This window comes from Macrobrachium nipponense, chromosome 33, assembly GCF_015104395.2.
Source record: "Macrobrachium nipponense isolate FS-2020 chromosome 33, ASM1510439v2, whole genome shotgun sequence".
Classification (NCBI taxonomy): domain Eukaryota; kingdom Metazoa; phylum Arthropoda; class Malacostraca; order Decapoda; family Palaemonidae; genus Macrobrachium; species Macrobrachium nipponense.
In genome coordinates, this window is record NC_087219.1 from 4,382,035 (window position 1) to 4,402,724 (window position 20,690).

General features: G+C 43.2%; 1 long non-coding RNA gene across 2 annotated transcripts in view; it reads left to right on the forward strand.

Annotated features, from left to right (window-relative positions):
• LOC135202930 (uncharacterized) overlaps positions 1 to 20,690 on the forward strand; it is a 473,176-nt gene that overhangs the window by 398,124 nt on the left and 54,362 nt on the right. Inside the window, exons 1-2 of one of the 2 annotated variants that reach the window (XR_010311826.1) lie at positions 3,726 to 4,029; positions 19,563 to 19,650. This is a non-coding gene — a long non-coding RNA (uncharacterized LOC135202930). Of the gene's footprint in view, positions 1 to 3,725; positions 4,030 to 19,562; positions 19,651 to 20,690 lie in introns of those variants that run through there. The other variant, XR_010311827.1, reaches the window with a different exon arrangement.

A 20,690-nucleotide genomic window follows, 5' to 3' on the forward strand; every position in this document is an offset into this window, starting at 1 on the left:
AGATCGAGCATAGGGATACTGAAAACTACTAATCCGTTTCTTTTCCCAGCTCCCCCTGCCTGTTCCAGAACCAAGCCCACTAACCGGTGCTTGGGGGTTATGGGGACTCCGCCAAGCCCCCCAGGGAGGGCTGGATCGGCCGTTCCCCCCTGGCGCGGAGCAGGCAGTGTTGGCAGCAGATTCCCCTTCCCTCGATGTCGGTAAGTTCTCAGGATGCTAAAAACTTAGGTCAGATATAGACGAGTAGGGATAATAGGTGCTGCAACCAAAACATATAGGAAGAAGAAATGTGCAGGCTTCTTCGGGTTCGGTTTTCTATAAAAGTCCGTAGATTTATAGAGGCCTGCACAGTGTCCTCTTAAGAGCATCTTTCGGCTTTTTCTCCGATTACTTTCCTTCACCTTATACAGATATCCGATAAATTGTTAATATCAACATAATTCTCCGGTTCAATGCAATATTGACTTACGATATTCAGTATGGAGAGAAATCGAATAAAAATTAAACTACGTACGGGTAGCCTTAGTGTTCACGATGGAATATATTCGTATGCATATTCAGTAAGCCATTAGCCTAGCCTCGCCTGAACGTATTCGCTGTACCAACTGATCGGTTAGTTATTTTTTTATATTGGCTAACGCTGTAGGCTCAAGGCCATTCTGACTTTCGGAATAATTCAGTACAGGTGTAATCTGAAAACGAACGGAGAATCCGATCTGAGGATAATTTAATCTGAATGTAATCGAACAGAATGAAGATAGGATTCTGTCCGGACTAAAAAAAAAAAAAAAAAGGGCATTATAATTCTGTATTATATGTATCATCATTTATAGCGTAGTATAAACCAACTAACTCGGCAGTTCATTCACGCTGGAATCAGCAGATGACGAACTAACGGGTTTGCGGTCAACTGTATCCATCTCATTCTCTCCTGATTGTCTAAAATGACTAAACGTAACAAACACTCTCCACACTTATGCCCAAAGGTTTGTACGAACGTCTTGAAGGAGACGCGGGTTCAACTATGTTGAACATTAACATAGTGCCAATAAGGTATCTATCTTGGGGACATAATAATCCGATGTCAGATATAAGGAATTTCGTTATGTCTGACGTCTTCATACGTTCGTTAAACAGGGACTACTGCAGTCAGTAATTACCATTGCCGCTTATGTCAATTACAGTTACAAAATTATTATACCAGTCATATTCATCAAAATTAACAATGACAAACTGAAAATTAATATTAGGCCTAATAAAGTTAATTTAAATTAACTGTTAAATATTATTTTGTATTACTTTTCAAAAAATTGTTACAAAGTTAATCACTAGCTTGTCAGTCAAACAGGCACTATCGTTAAGGTGTTAGGCTTAGACAGACAACGGATGCCGGGCTAGTCTTTTTTTTTTTTTTTTTTTTTTTTGCCTTGGCTTCCAGATTCAACCATATCACTTGGTTCTCGGCCATATGTTTTTGTACCTTAGTTAGCATATTAAATGAATATCTGGATACTTCAAACTTATGGAACGAATGTCATATTGTTCGTAGCTTACGATGTAATTCTTAAGACCAAAATTGACTGATTTCGTCTCGGGTTAGATGGCGTTTAAAAGTTAGGATTCCGCTTACGGTTTTTCAATCGTCGTTTCATTACGGTTATACGAACCTTTACACTTTATTACTGCTTTATTAATCCACTTTGTCTGTGGGTGAAAAAACAACCCCCCCAGTTAATGAGCTCTTTCAATGGCTATTAGTTTCTTTTACCACGGCTGCAGTTTGAATTCATACAAAAGGCTCGTGGGACTTCTGGTCCAGGTTGCTGATGGCACGTAATTTTGCCTTATTAGCTTCAGCTGCATTTATAAAACATGAATACAGTAATCACCGTCGCACGCGGAATGGAATACAAATAACGGATGTTGCTCTCGGGATTCGATTACTGTCACCACGCCTGATCAATACAAATAGTTATGTTTGTTATAGGACGTCGATCGCAATTGAGCAAACAAGTTCTTGTTCAGTTGTTCATAGCTGTACGGAGTTATTAACGAGTATATTATCGTTAAGATAATAACCCTTTCTAACTTAGTAGAAGAGGGTTGCCAATTTGTATGGAGGTCGGAGCTGTTAGAAAGAAGGGTGCTAATTTAACGGAGGTGGAGACCATGTTAGGACGATTGTAATTTCTCCTCTCTCTCTCTCTCTTCTTCTCTCTCTCTCTCTTCCCATGATTTTTATAATGTCTCTTTTCTTTAATCCTAGACGAGTTGTATTCATCTCTCTCTCTCTCTCCTCTTATCCTCTCTCTCTCCTCCCTACCCTTAACTTTTTTCTGACTTTCATATTCTCTCATCCTACTTTTCCACGTCTCTTCTAAACACTGGGGACTCATTGTGCAACAGAGGTTTTTCTTCCTGGTCACACCTTTTCAAACTCTGCCAATTTCCCCTTCAGTGATGACTGACCTCATAGGTCCCAATACTCGGTGCTTTTGGACCCTAAAATTCTATGTTTAAACCCAAACAAATCTTGCTGTCTGAGTTAGTAGTTAGGAGTAGGGAGCGAAAATATTAATAAACTGTATAGGTATATTCATGATATGATATATCACGAGAGGATTTTCTAAGTATTAGGGACAGAATAGGAAAGAGCATCGTCTGGGTCTATCTGCGGGTGTTATTCTTCCAAGTGCCAACCAGGCCAAGAGTACAGAACAGGCAAGGCTACAAACACTACAAGAATTTCGTGGACATCACTACGATCGACGGACACCGTCGCAGGACGCACCCGATTGGGACATGGTTGGTCTCCATCCAGTAACATGGAGAGGCCTAAGGCCACATGGGAGGTCCTTTCAGTTTCCCCCTCCATACATGAGAGGCCGAGAGCCACATGGGGGAGGTCTTCCAGATTCCCACTCCATAACATGACGAGGTGGCCGAGAGCCACATGGGAGGTCTTCAGTTTTTCCTCTACTCAGGTGAGGCACATAGCCAGCTGAGAGGAAAACAGGTTTTGATCATCCCTCCCGCAACTCAATGAGGTTTAGACCACTTAGGGTAGAGGTTGCAGGGAGTTTTTTCCTCCCTCCACATATGGGCTGAGGCCTAGAAAGCCACCAAACAGGGGAGATTAGTTTGGGACAACGGACAAAATGGAACTTGAGGACTGACCCAGCGTACCTCAATTATATTGGACTGAACCAACTGTTACAGGGGTGGAGGGCCGGGTAGAATTGATTCCCCACCACCTCCAAAATTAATGTTGTTAAATCCGGGCGCTTATTCAGGTGTTCAGGGGGTGTATTGCAATATGAAGTTTTTATTGTAAAACTAATATTGTAATACCTACCTGAACACCTGAATGATTCCCACCCTCCTCCCCTCTCATACAGAGTTATTGAGTTATGATTGACGTGAGAGGGCAGGTGTGACCGGCCCGTGAGGCAGGGCTACGAGCGGTGGGCTGGTAACTAGGTAACGAGGGTGTTTGCCAGGAGATTGGCAACACAAATCGTTTATTTTAACCAAAGATTTGGTAAATTTTTAATAAATGATGGTTCGGGCTGGTAAGTGACCAGGGCTTATTCAGGTGTTCAGGTAGGTATTACAATATTAGTTTTACAATAAAAACTTCATTTTGAAGAGTTAAGATAGCATGGACTAAAGCCCCTGAAAGAAGGAAAATAGAAGAGGAGATTGAAGGCATGTTGTATGGGGAATGCTAGCGTGAAAGAGCTTCATCAGTTACATTACATGGGTGTTGATAGGAGTCTGTTTGTAGCAAGAAAAGTAGATCCCTCTGTTACGAGAGGCGAGGTTCAGAGGGTGGTGCAGAGTTGCGACTGGTGTCAGTCAATTGACCCCCACTGGTAAGACATGATCCTAGGGAGTTAAGGGTGCAGTCAGATTGGGAGAGATTGGCTATTGATGTGACACATTGTAGAGGAGGAACGGACTAATCGGTAGTGGATTGTGGCCCTGGTCGGTTTGCCATCTGGAGGGAATTGACAGCTGAAAATGCAGGTGAGATAGCAAGAGTGCTAAATGAAATTTTCTTAGAAAGGGGGCCAGTCAGTCAGGTGCTAATGGATAACGGCACATCTTTCTGCTCGCTTGTTATGAAGGATATGTTTGATAGGTGGAACATGAGCCGCTTCTTTAGAGCAGCATATCAAGCGACTGGAAATGGCATAGTAGAGAGGCACCATTGAACTATTAAATCAGTGGAAGAGAGGGCACAGATTCAGCTGGAAGAAGCAGTATTTTCATACAATCAACTTACCTGTCAGATATATACTTAGCTAAGACTCCGTCGTCCCCGACAGAAATTCAAATTTCACGCCACTCGCTACAGGTAGGTCAGGTGATCTACCGGCCTGCCCTGGGTGGCAGGACTAGGAACCATTCCCATTTTCTATCATATTTTCTCTGTCGCCGGTGGTATCAACATTGTTGTTACTACCTCCTGACTGGAATCGCTTTCAGACTTTTGATCAACTTTATTGGATATTTTGGTGACGTACCTGGATCGTTGTTTTGCATCGCTACCGTGGGACTGGATTTGCCTTGCTTTTGTTTTCTGCTAAGAATGTCTGATTCAAGTGTTAGTGTGAGAGTGTGTGTGAATGTAGGCTGCAAGGTGAGGATACCGAAGGCTTCGGTTGATCCTCACACTGTATGTCATAAGTGTAGGGGGTTTGAATGTTCTTTAGCTAACACCTGTAATGAGTGTGAAAGGTTGAATGCTAATGAATGGAAGACTCTAACTTCTTACTTGAAGAAAGTTAGAGAGGGATAGAATTAGACGGGCTGCACATAGGGTAATAAGTACAAGGCCTATTGAGCCTTTTTCTGAGTCTAACTCTCCTGTTATTAATTATTTTGATTCTCCCTCTGTATCTGAACCCTCACAGGCTTTGCATTCAGATTCGGCTTCTGAAATCGCCGATCTGAAGGCTACTCTTCATAAGATGAGGACAAAAATGGCGGCCATGCAAGGTAAGGGAAGTGATAGCGATATGCTTAGTGAAGTGAGTGTTCCCAGTGTTGTGGAGGGGGCGTCTGACCGTCCCTGCGATGCTCCCAGGCCTAGACCTCTTCCAAGCTCACATACCCAGAGGAGAAGGAAAGTCGAAAGCCTTACGGAGGTCGTGGGGAAGGGGTCCCCAACGGTCAGGCGTCCTTCAGCAGGCTCTGGTTTCGCAACAGACAGCTCAGGACCGCTTCAAAAGGAGCGTCCTACGAGATTGTTTCTCTTCGTCCGGTTCTCCTTCACCTAAACGAGGGTGGAAGGACTCGGATCTATCTAGGCCACTGAAAAGGCACTGGAAGGAACCCGCTTTTGACTCGAGCCCGGAGCGCTTCTCGGAGGAAGCCCCCTCATCTATCAAGAAGGCAAAGATGGTCTCGACGTCTCCACAATCTGAAGTTGAGGATCGTACACCGTCGAGGTCTCCTGCTTCTCCCATTGAAGAGGACGCTGGTGTGGCTTCAAAGAGGATATTATTAGCTGTACAAGAACAGTTAGCCTCTTTAGTTGGAGTTCTTTCGAGAGATCCTCCTCGCAAAAAGGACGCTAGGCTTCCTATTAAAAAGTCTCGTCTCCTTTCTCCTGCCAGGCGTGAGACTCCGGCCAGAAGTGAGGTTTCCTCTTCCAGGCGCGAAGCGTCCGCCAGGCTTACGGTACCAGATAGACTAGAAAAGTCTTACAGGTCCGAACAGCTTTCTAGGCACGAACAGCCTACCAGATATGAAAATCTATCTAGGCGCGAGACGTCTTCCAGGCGCGAGGCGCCAGCCAAGCGCGATGCGCCAGACATGGATCCTGACAGGCGCGAGACACCAGCCAGGCGCGAGGAATGCGAGACGCCATCCGCCGGCCGGCGAGGAACCGCGAGAAGTCAGCCAGGCGCGAGGCGTCAGCCAGGGCGAGGCGCCACCAGGCGAAGGCCCCGCCAGCCCGGCGCGCGGAGGAGTCCAGCCAAGGCGCGAGGCGCCAGCCAGGAGGCAAGCGCCAAGCCAGGCGCCAAGGCCGGCCAGCCAGGCGCGAGGCGTCAGCCAGGCGCGAGATGCCAGCCAAGCGTGAGGCGCCAGCCAAGCACGAGGAGCCAGCCAAGCGCGAAGCGCCAGCCAAGTGCGAGGAGCTAGCCAGGCGTGAGAAGTCAAGCAGGCGCGAGGCACCAAGTAGACTTGAGAGAGACTCTGTTCACTCGATGAGTCCTTCTCCTAGTAGGAGTTTGTCTCCCGCAGAGAGAGAAGTTTGTGAAGATCCTCTCGTATTTAAAGCGGATTCTCCTCCCGGTTTGGACGAAGATTCGGAAGACGAGGCTAATGGTAGAGAAGGTTTCTCTAACTATAAAATTTTGACAGCCCTTCTTTTGCAAGAGTATGGAGATTCTTTGACTCCTGCTGCTCCTCCTTCTCCTCGATCGCTATTTTCGAGTGCAATTGTGCCAAAGTCTTCGTCGGTTCTGAAGATGAAACCGACTATCTCTATGAAGAGAGCTCTACAGTCTCTTGACAAATGGATGTTGACAAAGAAGGAACTGGTCAGAACCACCTTCTGTATGCCTCCAGCCATACTTTCTGGAAAAAGAGGTGTGTGGTACCGAACTGGGGAGAACATGGGACTTTTCTCTCCCAGCCTCGGCTGAAGCTGATTTTTCAACCTTAGTTGATTCCTCGCGTAGACACGCATTGAATGGAGCTCGTGTGACTTGGTCTATTTCTGAGACTGATCATCTCCTCAAGGGACTCTTCCATATTTTGGAAGTCTTTAATTTCCTAGACTGGTCCCTTGGGGTGATGTCAAAGAAAGCCCATGACTCGGAAGGTCTAGACCCCGAAGTCATTCTTAGTACATATACTGTCATGTACTTTGACAAGGCCAGTACAAGAGGATCGGGAGAAGTCTCCTCCTCTTTGGAACGGTACTCCTCAAGAAGAGGATTTATATTTAGTGCTTTTCTAACCAAGGCTGTTTCACACTCACAGAGAGCAGCCCTGGTTTTCGCTCCCATGTCAGACTTTTTGTTTCCTTCTCAGTTAGTGAAGGACATTTCTCGCTCACTGACTGAGAAGGCGACACAAGATCTTCTCCTTCAGATTGCAAGGAAGAAGAAACCCCCTGTTGCGGCTGAGAAGAAAGGACCTTCTTCTACTGTTCCGCCCTTTCGAGGAGGCCCTCCCTCCAGAGCTCCCTCAAAAAGGAGAGGCCCTGAGAGGAGAGGTAGACCTGCTTTCCGTTCCTTTAAGAAAGGGAAATGAGACAGCCAGCCTCCAAACACCAGTAGGTGCCAGGCTACTCGAATTTGCAGACGCCTGGACACTCATAAACTCGGACGCCTCGTCGATGTCAATAATCAGGAAGGGATATCTTATCCCCTTCCAGGACAGTCCTCCCCTAACGACTATTCCGCGGGAACTGTCAGCCAGATACAGGGACCCTGTACTGAGGGATACTCTTCGTCTGATGGTGGATCAAATGTGGGACAAAAGAGCTATAGAATTAGTACTGGATCAAAACTCTCCGGGGTTTTACAATTGTCTTTTTCTGGTCGCAAAAGCCTCGGGGGGCTGGAGACCGGTACTAGACGTCAGCGCTCTAAACAAGTTTGTTCTAAAGAAGTTCTCTATGGAGACTTCGGCCTCAGTCCTTGCGGCTTTACGGCAAGGAGATTGGATGGTGCCTCTGGATCTACAGGATGCTTATTTTCATGTCCCGATTCACCCTTCTTCGAAGAAGTACCTCCGTTTCATGACGGGGGGAAGGATCTTTCAGTTCAGGGCCGGGCCTTTGTTTCGGCCTGTCCACAGCTCCTCAGGTCTTCACAACCTGATGAAGAATGTGGTGAGGTTTCTTCACCTCAAAGGCGTCAACATCTCTGTATCTGGACGATTGGCTCATCAGGGCCAGAACAGAGAGACAGTGTTTTGGAGGACCTTACTTGACCCTAAACCTGATAAAGTCGTTGGGGACTACTCGTGAACCTCGAGAAGTCACAGCTGATCCCCAGACAGAACTTAGTCTATCTGGGGATTCAGATGGATTCTCGGGGTTTTCGAGTATTTCCTTCGCAAGAGAGAATCGTGAGAGGCTTGGAGAAAGTCTCTCTCTTCTTAGGGAAAGAACGAACTTCGGCGAGGGAATGGTTAAGCCTTCTAGGGACCCTTTCCTCGCTCGAACAGTTCTTTCCTCTAGGAAGACTTCATCTTCGTCCTCTTCAGTTCTTCCTAAGGAGATCATGGAATGGAAGACGGGACTTCTCTCCGACAGTTTCTCCTTCCAATGAAATGAAACCACACCTGGAATGGTGGTTGTCCCCTCTAAAAGAGAACAAGGGAATTTCTCTGAAAGTTCTGAACCCAACCCGAGTGTTATATTCAGACGCATCGGAAAGGGGTTGGGGAGCAACACTAGGACCGAGAGAAGTGTCAGGCACCTGGAAGGCAGCACAGGTGTCCTGGCACATAAATTGCAAAGAACTTCTAGCAGTACACTTGGCTCTAAAGTTCTTCGAACCATTTGTGACAAACAGTGTGGTCCAAGTGAACGTGGACAACACTACCGCTCTTTCCTACATTCGGAAACAAGGAGGAACACACTCCTTGTTCCTATACGAAATAGCAAGAGATCTGCTACTTTGGACCTCCCACAGGAACATCTCCCTCCTAACGAGATTTGTTCAAGGGAACAAGGAACGTCAGGGCAGACAGGCTGTGAGCAGGAAGAAGCCAGGTCCTTCACACGGAGTGGACCCTTCACTCAGAAGTGTGTCAGGTCTTTGGTCTCTTGGGGCACTCCTCATGTAGACCTGTTCGCCCACAATTCCTTTCCAAAAGGGCTGGAAGTCTTTTGCTCAGTGGTGGAAGACCCAAGAGCTCTCGTGGTCGACGCCTTCCTGCTAGATTGGTCTCATGTAGACGTGTACGCTTTTCCCTCTTTCAAAATCCTGGGGCAAGTATTGAAAAAGTTTGTAACGTCCAACGGAACAAGAATGACCCTGATAGCCCTTTTGGCCAGCACAGGATTGGTTCGCAGAGGGGCTGGAGTGGACGGTAGACTTCCCCAGATCCCTTCCAAGAAGGATGGATCTTCTCAGACAGCCACACTTCGAGAGGTATCATCAAAACCTCCCCGCTCTCGCTCTGACTGCCTTTCGACTATCGAAAGACTTGTCAGAGCGAGAGGGTTTTCTCACAAGGCTGCAAGCGCTATCGCTAGAGCCCGCAGAGCTTCCACTAGACGAGTCTATCAGTCTAAGTGGGAGGTTTTTAGAAGGTGGTATAAGTCTAAGAAGTTGTCCTCCTCCAGTACCTCTGTAACCGAAATCGCTGATTTCCTTTTGTTCCTGAGAGAGGACTCTCACTTGTCTGTATCTACTATAAAAGGATACAGAAGCATGCTTTCGGCAGTCTTCAGAAATAGAGGCCTAGAACTTGCTGACAATAAAGATCTACACGATCTTATTAGATCGTTTGAAACCACAAAGTCTAGAGAACCAGCTCCTCCCAGCTGGAACCTTGATGTGGTTCTCAAGTTCCTTTCGTCTGAAAGATTCGAGCCTCCTCATTTAGCTTTGTTTAGGGATTTAACAAGGAAATGCTTGTTTCTCTTATCTCTGGCGACAGCCAAAAGAATTTGTGAACTTCATGCCCTAGAAGATGAAGTCGGATTCAACAGAGACTCGGCCTTCTGCTCATTTAGAACACTTTTTCTAGCCAAAAACGAAAACCCCTCGAATCCCTGGCCCAAGAGATTCGAGATTAAAGGCTTATCAAGTCTCGTTGGTAGAGAAGCAGAAAGGTCTCTTTGCCCTGTAAGAGCCCTGAAGTTCTACTTGCACAGGAAGCAAACAAATGGGAGGCTCTAGACAAGGTCTTTGGTGTTTGATTAAAGACCCGCCCACAAGAATCATGTCAAAGAATGCGTTAGCTTTCTTCGTAAGGAGCGTCATTACAGATGCTCACAAGTTCTGTCCTGACGACTCTTTTCCACTCTTAAGAGTGAAGGCTCATGAAGTGAGAGCAGTGGCGACGTCTCTCGCTTTTCAGAAGAATATGTCACTAAAGAAAATCCTTGATACGACATATTGGAGGTGCAACTCGGTATTTGCATCTCACTATCTGAAAGACGTTCGCGTGACCTACGAGAAATGTTTTTCTCTGGGTCCATTCGTATCGGCGGATACGATACTGGGTATGGGAGCAAACACCAATCCTTAACTTTGTACATACCTTCTACTTAGATATGTTCTAAGATTTCTGCTGACAAAGAGGGCTCGATGCTGCACAGGCGGCCAGTCACTGTTGTTCAGTAAGGAACTCTTGTGATATCTTTTTGGAGGAGTATGGTAACATTTTTTTTTGAATTTTATGTATGTATGCGTATTGTGTTTTCGAGTTATGGTTGTTGTAATGAGTTTGGGGATAACTCAGAACAATTCTTTATACTAACATGGTGGTTAGGATCAGGTGGTCGGGATTGGTTGTGTGCTCCTTCATAAGGTGTATTGTCATAGAAGTGGTCCAGTACCCATTGATTCAAAGTCCTTTCAGGCTCTGCCGAGTAAGCGGTTCATACCCCATCGGCAGACCCGCAAGAACTCTTAGCCATAGATCACATATCTCGCTAAAGTCTTGAGGTGATGCAGACTACCGGGCAACAGCCACGAAGTCTACCACCTATCAGGTAGGAACCAAGGTTTTTCTTTTATACCTACAACATATGTTGTTTACCTGTCTATTCCATATTAGCTGTCTCTTACCCTCCACCAAAGGGTGCCAATCAGCTAAGTATATATCTGACAGGTAAGTTGATTGTATGAAAATGATATTGTTATGATACAATAAAGTTTCATACATACTTACCTGGCAGATATATACGATTAATGGCCCACCCAGCCTCCCCGCAGGAGACAGGTGGAAGAGATAAAATGATAGAAAAACGGGAATGGTTCCTAGTCTGAGCCACCAGGGCAGGCCGGTAGATCACCTGACCTACCTGAAGCGAGTGGCGCGAAATTTGAATTTCTGTCGGGGATGACGGAGTCTTAGCTAAGTATATATCTGCCAGGTAAGTATGTATGAAACTTTATTGTATCATAACAATATCATTTTGGTACCAGTTCTCTCCCAGGTCTGGGCAGGATGGAGAATCAGTGCCTCAGAAAGCAGGGTTTAAGTATGAGTGGCACCACCTGAGTGTAGTACTATCAGTAAACAAGGAGATGGCTACAGAATTGAAGGAGGGAGATGAGGTCTGGGTTAAGCCAAATAATGCAAATTGTACATCACCGTGGGAAAGGGAAGAGCGACAAATGTTAATTCACAGAATAATGTTTTTGTTGACGGGATGCCAAGGCATATTCTGGGTATTTGGACAGCAGTGGATAGTGAGGAGAGTGAGAGTGAAACAGATGGCGAAGGAAAGTAAAGGGACCTGGAAGTGGAAGAAGTGGTTGAGCAACGACAGTATACAAGGGACAGATGCCTTCCTGTTTGGACGAGATATGTGTCTGGGGACATTGAAGAGGAGTGATCTTGAGATCAAGGGGGGGGGGGGGGGGGGGGGTTGTGGTGCAAATAACATAATATTAAAGTTATTAGGGTATAATTCCAGGTTTAAGTATTAATTAGTATTGCATGAAGTTTTAGTTTATATTTATAAAACATGTAAATGTTAAGTGTACAGTAAAGCAAAACTGGGAACACTAGGAGCCAAGAGGTTGGCAACTCTAGTCTTGATGGCAGAAAGAATAAAGTGGATTGGTTGTTGGGCTTGAGACCTCGCTGGTGCAGGTTCCAGATGGGTAGTGCTGCCAAGCTGATTCTTCATTGTTATCAAGAACCAGAGTTGAGTGTGGAGGTGTAGTTAGGTCTAGGTGGTAAAGGCTGAATTTGCAGATAAGGTTAGTTTGTGTGTCTTGCTGTGGTGTTTGTGCAGTGTTTGTTTATATTCGCCCTATGATGTGTTTTAGCTAGAGATTGTCAAGGTGAGTTCGCAGTACATTTATATTTAAACCCCATAGGAGTAGTTGCATACTCCCCCTCCAGACATGCTTCTGTTCTCAGATGCATCGACCGAGGGCTTGGGTGCACATGGAGGAGTTGCTGACTGTAGGAGTGTGGAACCATCAAGACAAGCACCTTCACATCAATAGCCCTTCAAGAATTCCAGGATTGAGTGATGGGACACTATGGTGTTAATGAGTGACAACACCACAGTAGTGGCATTTGCGGGTTGGTCTCGTATCCCTTTCGCTTCACCAGTTGGCAGTGCAGGTGCATGAGTGGGTGGCAGCTCACGTGCATGAGTGGGTGGCAGCTCACTCGGTAGAGCTGTCAGCCAGATACATTCCAGGCAAGAGGAATGTATTGGCAGACAAGCTCAGCTACCAGAATCAAGTGATAGGAACATAGTGGCTCCTTCACAGACATGGCAGAAAGGATGTTTGACTTATGGGGGTGTCCTGTTGTAAACTTGTTTGCCATTCAGCAAAACAGGAAGTTGCAGATCTTCTGTTCCCTAGTGCCAAACCTATGGGCTGGTGCAGAGGACATGTTCCAACATCCATGGGACAACCTCGATGTTTACATCTTTCCCCTTATTCTGTCTGATTCGCAAGGTGATCAGCAGGGCACCGATTACCCCTGATCTTTGGATGATTCTGGCAGCCCCCAAATGGTCACAGGCTGTTTGGTATCCCAATCTGCTAGCTCTTCTCTCTGAGGCACTAAGAGAGATCTCTCCCTGGCACAACCTATGTCAGCCCCACATAGAGGGGTACCACAAGGCAGTGAGCACCTCAGTGGTGTGATCGGTATGGTCTTGGCCTGCCACCTCGGTGGCCACAAGTTCGATTCTCAGGCATTCCATTGAGGTGAGAGAGATGTGTATTTCTGGTGATAGCAGTTAACTCTCGACATGGTTCAGAAGTCACATAAAGGTAAGGTGACCAGATTTCTGAGACAAAATCCGGGGACATTCTCGGTTCAGAGGCATAAAAACCTCCAAAACATGACGTGTTTTTGTCACTGAAAAACTAAAATGGGGACACTGCAGCCCTTAACATTTATAAAGCAGCATTCAAAATTTTCTCTCACCCTATCCAGAATTGCAAAGGAATTGAATAAAAATTAAATCTATTAAATCAAGGTAGGCTATAATTTAATGACTACTTACCAGTGATTGAACAGAATTCAAATTATATCTATGGGCAAAGCACTGCTGGATGGCAGCAGAGAGTGGTGCTTGCTGGCTGGCTGCTGGCGGGAATTAAGGCAAGCGGGGAGGGAGTCAGGGATGTGCATGACGATATTGACGATGGTTTAGCGGGAAATTTGGTTTCATGTTCTTGAAGGTCACCTCGTAAATTATGCCTTGGAAAGCTGTTTATCATTTCCTTAGGTATATACACTGTACACTGTGCAGTGAGAGTAGTACGGTGTGCAGCTATGTATAATTTGGTCAACATTTTTTATTCCTGTATTCGAATTTCGGATCTTTTAGTCACAGTGAAAACCTGGGACATTTCCGGGGACAGGTCACTGAATACGGGGACGTTTCTGGGGACGTCTGGTCACCCTACATAAAGCCGTTGGTACTGTTGCTGAATAACCACTGGTTCCATGCAATGTAAAAACACCATTTAAACAAAACAAAAAAGCAAACACAAGGCAGTGCAGTCCCTGTGTCTTCATAGCTGGAGGTTATCCACCATCTATTGTGAGCAAGAGGCTTTTCTCGCCGAGCAGTGCCAGAGATTGCAGGATACCTCAGACAGTCCTCTGCAACAGTATACCAGGGAAAGTGGGTTGTCTTCTGTGGGTGGTGTAGTAGACGGGGTCTCTCTCCGGTCAGAGCATCTCTTCAGCACTGCTGGATGGCAGTAGAGAGTGGTGCTTGCTGACTGGCTGCTGGCAGGAACTAAGGCAAGAGGGGAGGGAGTCAGGGACGTGCATGATGATATTGACGATGGTTTTAGCGGGAAATTTGGTTTTATGTTCTTGGAAGGTCATCTCGCAAATTATGCCATGGAAAGCTGTTTATCATTTCCCTAGTTACAGTATACCTGTACACTGTACAGTGAGAGTAGTACGCTGTGCAGCTATGTATAGTTTGGTTGACATTTTTTTTTTTTCTCCTGTGTTCCAATTTCGGATCTTTCAGTCACAGTGAAAACTGGGGACAGCAGTAACTGGGGACAGGTCACTGAAAACGGGGACGTTTCCGGGGACGTCTGGTCACCCTACGTAAAGCCGTTGGTACTGTTGCTGAATAACCACTGGTTCCATGCAATGTAAAAACACCATATAAACAAAAAAACAAAAAACAAACACAAGGCACTGCAGTCCCTGTGTCATCATAGCTGGATGTTATCCACCATCTCTTGTGAGCAAGAGGCTTTTTTTGCTGAGCAGCAACAGAGATGGCAGGATACCTCAGACAGTCCTCTGCAGCAGTATACTAGGGAAAGTGGGCTGTCTTGTGTGGGTGGTGTAGTAGACAGGGTCTCTCTCCGGTCAGAGCTGCTCTTCAGCAGGTTGTGAACTTCCTAGTCTTTCTTCGCCAATAGAATCTCCCCTGTCTGCAGTTATAGGCTATAGGTCTGCCCTAGGCCTAGTCCTGAAACTAAGAGGTGTAGATATTTCTTCGTCTTTAGAAATGTCTCTGCTAATGAGGAGCTTTGAGAGGTCTTGCCTACTCCAGGGATCTCAACCTCCTGAGTGGAATATGACTCGTATTAAGGAGCCTGACTCGTCCGCCATACAAACCTTTATGAGTCATCAGACAGGGATCTGACACTCAAGACTGTCTTTCTGCTTGCCCTGGCATCGGCGAAGAGATGGAGAACTTCATGGTCTTTTCTTCAGTGTTAAACACCCATGGTATGGAGATTGGTTACGTTCAATTATGTCCTGGACTTCTTAGTGAAGACTCAGAACCCTGCCAATAGGTTTGAGTAACAATCCAGACAACATGCTACTTTGTCTTGTTAGAGTGCTATGGTGTAATCTGAAGAGGACTCAACATCTGTGGCCCAAGTGCCGATGCCTCTTTGTCAGCACCTGGGTGACCAAGAAAGAATTGTCTAAAAACACCATTTCTTTCTGGCTTTGTAAAGCAATTAGGAAAGCATACCGCCACTGAAGGCAGGACCAACACTGGTACCTTTTGTCTGAGAGCTCAAAAAGTCAGAGGTATTGGTCCTTCTCTCGCATTCCGCACGAACCTGTTGGTTCCTTAGGTATTGAAAGCGGGGGTGTGGTCTAATCAGACCTCTCTTACCTCGTTTTACCTTTGGAATATAGCCCACAAGACTTTAGACAATTTCTTTGGGACCCTTGGTGGCTGCTCAACAAATTATGTAGCTTACCCAACTCCTTTGATAGGACAAGGTCACATCTCACTTTTGTTGTATGGTCTAATGTGGGTTGGATTTGAATGTGAGAGTGACTAGCTTTCTTTCATTCTACACTTTCTTTTGGTAGAGAGTTGCGTCCGTTACGTGCTGGAATTGGCAGGGAATGCAGGTAAGACTATTCACAGAGCATCCTTTCTATATTCTTTAAGAAGATTATAGAAGCATATATCCTCCCCTTTCCCTAGCAAGGGGGGGAAAGGAAGCCTTGAAATAAGACAAACCTACGTAATTGTATTTGCCTTAGTGTTCTGACATTAAAGGTTTTTGTTGCTTTTTCATATGAGGCTTTGTACTCCTCCCTCAGTGAAAAGGTTCAGAAGTCTGACCGTTGATCAAGCAGTTCCTCCTATCCTCCAATCAATTGGTCAGAGGCTTGGTTCCCTATCTTGCTCTTTCGACCAGGAGGGAAACTCAGTTAAGACAAACACCAGTCAGTTCATAGAAGCTCACATAGATTCCTCCCACCAATCAGTGAGTCTTCCTAATGTAAAAGACCAAGGGTTTGTATAATGTGTAGGAACAAATCACAATTTATTAAAATAAATTGTATTTTTCCTAACTATGCAAACCTTTGGTCCTTTACACGTATATATATATAGGCCCACATCATGCCACCCCTCATTCTGTTTCCTGGCCCTAAAGCAATTTGTAATGTCTGTCTGTTTGGGGCAGTACTCCTGACTATCGGACAGTAATTAACTGTCTGACCACCTTGTTTGAAAGTTCAGTGATCCACCCTTTGCTGAAAGTAATGCCTGATGTAAAACACCTCAGGTTTGTAAAGTAATTCCTGATGTAAAGGACCTCAGGTTTGTATAGTTAGGAAAAATACAATTTACTTTTTAAAAATTGTGATGTTAGGAAAATATATCTTTCCATACTATAGACAAAAGAATTTTTTTATCAGGCTCGGAAATAAGCATATTACTAGCTGCCTGTATGCTACTATTATACGTACAGTATTTTTGGCTATTGTTTTACAAGACTGACAATCCTATAGGAAGTTAGTGCTGTCAATTACCTCATGGTGCACTGTAGACAAAAAGGCCATTTGCAATGTCCCTTTGCCCCCTAGCTGCAATCCCTTTCATTCCTCTTACTGTACCTCCGTTCATGTCCTTTCTTCCATTTTACTTTCCACCCTCTCCTAAAAATTGATTTTTGGTGCAGCTGCGAGGTTTTCCTCCTGTTACGACTTTCAAACCTTTTTACTGTCAATTTACCTTTTAGCGCTGAATGACCTCATAGGTCCCAGTGCTTGGTCATGGCCTTAATTCTTTATTCTATCTTTCTATCTAAGACTGCCAAGTCCAAAATAGGAGGCTGTGGGCCAAAGGGCAGACTTACAGACCTTACATCTTGTTCGGGTTGCCCCAGGTCCCTCAGTGTGAGGCACCTCTAATGTCTACCAGAGAGTTGCTAGTACATCTTCCGGTATATTTTTGCATCTTCCAATCTTGGATGGTCTGGGATGCAGTTTAGATATTTGTCGAGCTTATTCTTAAACACATCTACGCTCACTCCTGATATATTCCTCAGATGAGCTGGCAACGCATTGAATAGAGCGCTGCATTATCGATGCTGGTGCGTAGTGGATTAATGTCCTGTGTGCTTTCCTTAGTTTTTCCTGGTATAGTTTTGGGCACTATTAATCTACCTCTGCTTGCTCTTTCTGATATTTTTAGTTCCATGATATTTTCTGCTATTCCTTCTATCTGTTTCCATGCCTGAATTATCATGTAGCGTTCTCTTCTCCTTTCTAGACTATATAATTTTAAGAATTGTAGTCTTTCCCAGTAGTCAAGGTCTTTAACTTCTTCTATTCTAGCTGTAAAGGACCTTTGTACACTCTCTATTTGTGCAATATCCTTTTGATAGTGTGGGTACCATATCATATTGCAATATTCAAGTGGACTACGAACATATGTTTTATAAAGCATAATCATGTGTTCAGCTTTTCTTGTTTTGAAGTGCCGTAACAACATTCCCATTTTTGCTTTACATTTTGCCAACAGAGTTGCTATTTGATCATTGCATAACATGTTCCTATTCATCATCACACCAAGGTCTTTAACTGCTTCCTTATTTGTGATTGTCTCATTATTAGGTCCTTATATGCATATAGCTTTCTTTCTCTGTCTCCATAATTTATTGATTCAAATTTATCAGAGTTAAATACCATCCTATTTAACCTCTGCCCAATCATATACTTTGTTAAGGTCTCTTGTAGAGCGTTCCTATCTTCATCACAAGTAATTTCTCTACTTATTCTTGTGTCATCTGCGAAACTACTCACTACCGAATCCTTAACATTATTGTCTATGTCTTCAATCATAATAACAAACAGTATTGCAGCTAACACCGTACCTTGCGGCACACCAGATATTACCTTGGCTTCATCCGATTTCTCGTCGTTTGCAATAACTATCTGTTTTTCTGTTGTGTAAAATTCTTTTAACCATCTTCCTACTTTATCCACGATATTGTGTTTTCTAATTTTCTTCGCTAATATATTATGGTCTACTTTATCAAAAGCTTTTGCAAAGTCTAAATAAACCACATCTGTTTCATTTCCGCTTTTCATATTTTTGAATATGTTCTCACGGTGGACTAACAGTTGGGTTTGTGTACTGTTTTCCGGGTACGAAACCATGTTGTCCTTTATTAAACAAATTATTTTTTATTAAATGTTTCATAATATTTTTCTTCATTACCCTTTCATACACTTTCATATATGTGTGTTAGACTCACAGGCCTATAATTACTTGCCTCTAGTCTTGATCCACTTTTGAAAGTAGGGGTAATATATGCTAATTTGTGCTCATCATAAATCTTGCCTGTATCTACACTTTGTCTTAATAATATTGCAAGTGGCTTTGCGATAGAATGAACTACTTTCTTTAACAAAATAGCAGGAAATTCCATCAGGCCCTGCAGCAGCTCCATTTTTAATTTCATTAATAGCCTGCACAATATCAGCTTCATTAATATCTATGTCAGCTAAATATTCACTATTTTCATCCCTTACTTCTATATCATTATCTTCATTATCTATTCCTAGGGTTGAATTCTCTCTTATATCGTTCTGCCAGTATGTTGCAAATTTCCCCTTTTTTTCATTTCGTTAATCTCCCTTCAATTCTTAGAGGGCCTATTTCTATTCTTCTTTTATTCATCTTCTTCGCATATGAGTATAAATAGCTTGGGATTTTGCTTGATATTTAATAGGGTTTTTTTTTCCAAGTCCCGTTTTTCATTTTCTTTGTTATTATAATCTTTTGTTCTGCATTTTCTATCTTACTTTTGAGTTCTATAACTTTCCATGCATTTTTTTTTTTTTTTTTTGTTTTTTTTTTGCTAGAACCTTTTTTCCACTTTCTGATTTTCTGGAACAAGATCCTTCTGTCTCCTTGGTATGCATGACTGATGTTTACTTTTCTTCTTCGGTATATTATCCCTATTCCACTATTTTTCTAATATTTTATATAATATCTCCGTCTTTACCTTTATGGTCATCACTTACGAAAATATTATCCCAATCTTTGTTTTAATTCTTCATTTATTTCTGACCATTTTATATTTTTACTGTAGAAGTTGTATTTTCCATATCCTTCCCACTTTTTCATTTCTTGCTTATCTCTGTTTTCACTTGCTTTGGAATGGACTGTTAATTCTATGACATTGAATGGTCTGAAATACTCGCATTATAAACTATTATTTCTTTAAACATAATTCATCTCGTTCACAATAACTAGGTCTTAAAGTATTTTCCTTTTTCTTGTTGGCAGGTGAATTTATTTGTTGAATGTTGTATTCTAGTAGCATATCTAATAGCTTTTCGAATTGCCTCTTCTCTTGTCACTACTATTACTCAGTTAAGTAAGGAGTTGGTTTATGGACTTGTACAGGCTTAGCCTAAATCAGATTGGGTTAGGTTTGACCTAGGACAATAGGCTTATTCATATTGCAAATATGCCATAATTTGGTAAATAAGAAATTATCATGCAGTAAGTTTTGAATGTTGTTGTAAATAGCATTTTAGAAGCCAGCCAAGTAGTATATTGAGGTTAGGCGAGGATGTATTCCAAGTCTCAAGTTCTTTGTAATTTATAGTTCCTTTTTATGTTTCAGGTTACCAGGCATTCCTGTTATTAGTAGTACTACTAGATACACTGGACAACATCAATTTAAACGTATAAGCTACATATTCTTTTGAAAGGTAAGGAACATTGAACCAACTACTTTGTAATTTGTCACCTGGCGTAGCAGGTTATTTACAATCCATTTAAACTTTTTTTTTTCCCAAATTGAATACTGGAGAACATTTTGCAGGCCTTTAAATGCTTCTTGTCTTGTTTTTCCAAACTATCTGTCAAGACAGGATTCATCATTAGCTAAATTTCCAGGGCATGAATATCAGAGTTGTTTTACTACCTTGCAGCCCCTTGTGTAGCAGTAAGTGGCCAAACTAGGAATAAATTAAAACTGGGACAAAATTTTGTATACCATTCTCAGTTACAGTAAGCAAATATGCACTGTACTATATACTTACCCACAGGTGTACAGTAAGGAAATATGTAGGTACTGCACTAACTACTTATCCACAGGCTAACTAGGATGGCCTTTAGGCTATGAGACTTGTTTTTGATAACCTAGAGCAGGGGTCTCCAAACTTTTCAATGTAAGGGCCACATTATATATTTCCCACATTTATGCGGGCCAAAGGAAAAACAAAGAAAAAAAAAACAAATCAGTGCCAGTAATTTAATTTCCTCAAATATTAGAGTATAAACATGGAAAAATTAAAACATATCTTGTTGGAAAAAATCAGGGTAAACTAAATAGATTCCTGCCTTTAAGTTTTATGCAACCAAATTAGTGTGACGAATGATACTGACGTTTTGACTTCAAAATTTCATTGAAATCTGAAATTATTTAATTGAAATCTGAAATTATTTCATTTGCAAATGAAGAAGGAAATTCAACTTTACTTTCTGCATGAAATTTTTCACAACATGGAAAATGAGCAAAATTCTTAACTTTCACCTGGCCTTCAAGTAGCGCAAGTTTTGTTCTGAATGCTTCGACATGAACAAAGTAGTCACTGATCAAATTTGTTTTGCCTTGCAACTTCAGATTCAGTTGATTCATATGACCTGTCATATCTGCAAAAAACGCCAATTTCCAAATCCATTCACATTCTGATCATAATGGCTGAGGTTTATTTTTCTCTGTGAGAAATAAATCAATTTCTAATCT